Raw genomic sequence first — 2400 nt, 5'->3', positions numbered from 1 at the left:
AATGTGGTACATAACCAACAAATTAAAAGATAAAAATTATATGCTCATTTAAATAGATGCCGAAAAAGCATTTGACAAAATCAAGCATTTATTTATGATAAAAAAAATCAGTAAAGTTGGACTAGAGTGAACATACTCTAACATAATAAAGGTCATATATGACAAACCCACAGCTAACATTATACTCAATGGAGATAAGCTAAAACTGTTTTCCTTATGATAGGGAACAATACAAGGAAGCCCACTTTCACCACTTCTATTCAACTTAGAATTGGAAGTCTTAGCTACAGCCATCAGACAAGAAAGAGAAGTAAAAGGCATCCAAATTAAAAACAAAGAAGGAAAACTGTTATTATATGCAGATGGAATGATATTATATATAGAGAACCCTAAAGATTCCACCAAAAAAATTATTAGAACTGATAAATGAATTTTAAAAAGTAGCAGAAAACCAAATTAATATTTAGAAATTGGGTAAATTTTTATACACCAATGATAAACTATCAGAAAAAGAAATTTTAAAAAATCCCATTCATAATTGAATCAAAAAATCTAGAAATAAATATAACTAAGGAGGTAAAAGACTTGTATTCAGAAAATTATAAGATTTTGAAGAAATTGAGAACAGATAAAAATAAATGGAAGCGTACACCATCCCCATGGATAGGAAGAATTAACACCGTTAAAATGTTTATACTATCCAAAGCAATCTGTAGATTCAATGCAGTCCCTATCAAAATATCAATGATATTTTTTACCGAATGAGAATAAATAATTCTAAAATTTAAATAGAACCATAAGAGACCCTGAATAGCCGTAGCAATCTCGAGAAAAAAGAAAAAGTTGGCGGTATCACGCTATCTGATATCAAACTATACTACAAATCTACCATAATCAAAACAGCACAGTACTGGCTTAAAAACAGACACAGAGATCAATGAAACATAATACAGAGTGCGGAAATTAACCTATGGCTATATGCTCATTTAATCTATGATGAAGGAGATAAGAATATACAATGAGGTAAATACAGTGTAGTCAATAAATTTTGTTGGGAAAAATGGACAGATACATGCAATAAAACAAAACTTTGCCGCCTTCTTACAACATATACAATAAACTCAAACTAGATTAAAGACTTAAATATAAGATTAAAAATCATAAAACTTCTGGAAGAAAACATGGGCAATAAACTCTCTGACATTGTTCTTAGTAATATATATTTTTTAATATGTCATCTTAGGCAAGAAAAACAAAATAAAAAATAAACAAATGGAACTACCTCAAACTAAAAAAGCTTTTGCACGGCAAAGTAAACTGTCAACAAAATGAAAAGATTACCTAGTGAATGAGAGAAAATATTCACTACTAATACATTCAATAAGAGATTACTATCCAAAATTTATAAAGAAACCATGAAACTTAACACCAATAAAACTAACAATTCAATTAAAAAATTGGCAGAGGACCTGAATAGACATTTCTCCGAAGAGGACCTACAGATGGACAATAGACCTATGAAAAGATGCTCAACATCACTAATCATCAGAGAAATGGTCATTAAAACCACAATGATATCTCACTTCACACTTTCAGAATGGCCATTATCAATAAATAAACAATGAATAAGTGTTGGTGAGGATCTAAGAAAAGAAAATCCTGTGCACTGTTGGTGGAATTGCAAATTGGTGCAGCCACTATGGAAAACACTATGGAGGTCCCTCAAAAAATTAAAAATAGAACTATTTTATGACCCAGCAATTCCACTTTTGGGTATTTACCTGAAGAAATCCAAAAAACTAATTCAAAAAGATATATCTGCCCCTATTGTCACTGCAGCATTATTTACAATAGTTAAGATATACAAACAGCCTAACTGCCCATCAATAGATGATTGGATAAAGAATAGTTACCAAATATATACAATGGAATATTACCTGGTCATAAATTCTTACCATTTGAGACATCATAGATGAACCTGGAAGGTATTATGCTAAGTAAAATAAGTCAAAAAGAACAAAGAGAAATACCATATAACCTCGCTTACATATGGAGTCGAAAGAACAAAATAAATAAACAAAACAGAAACAGACTCATAGATGCAGTGAACAAGCTGATGGTTACCAGATGAAAGAGGGATTGGAGGGCAGAGTGAATAATATGAAGGGATTAAGAAGTACAAATTAGTAGTTTCAAGATAGTAATGGAGATCTAAAGTAAAGCATAGGGAATATAGTAATAACTATGTATAGTTCCAGGTTGGTACTAGATTATTCAGGGGGATCACTTCGTAAATTATATAAATGTCTAAGCACTATGCTGTACACCTGAATCTAATATAAAATAAAATCGAATGTCAACTGTAATTGAAAAATTTTTAAAAGGAGGAGGAGAGAAAAA

The sequence above is a fragment of the Pteropus medius genome, unplaced genomic scaffold, assembly GCF_902729225.1.
Source record: "Pteropus medius unplaced genomic scaffold, Ma_sr-lr_union100, whole genome shotgun sequence".
NCBI classification, from domain to species: domain Eukaryota; kingdom Metazoa; phylum Chordata; class Mammalia; order Chiroptera; family Pteropodidae; genus Pteropus; species Pteropus medius.
Note: the sequence above shows the minus strand (reverse complement) of the source record.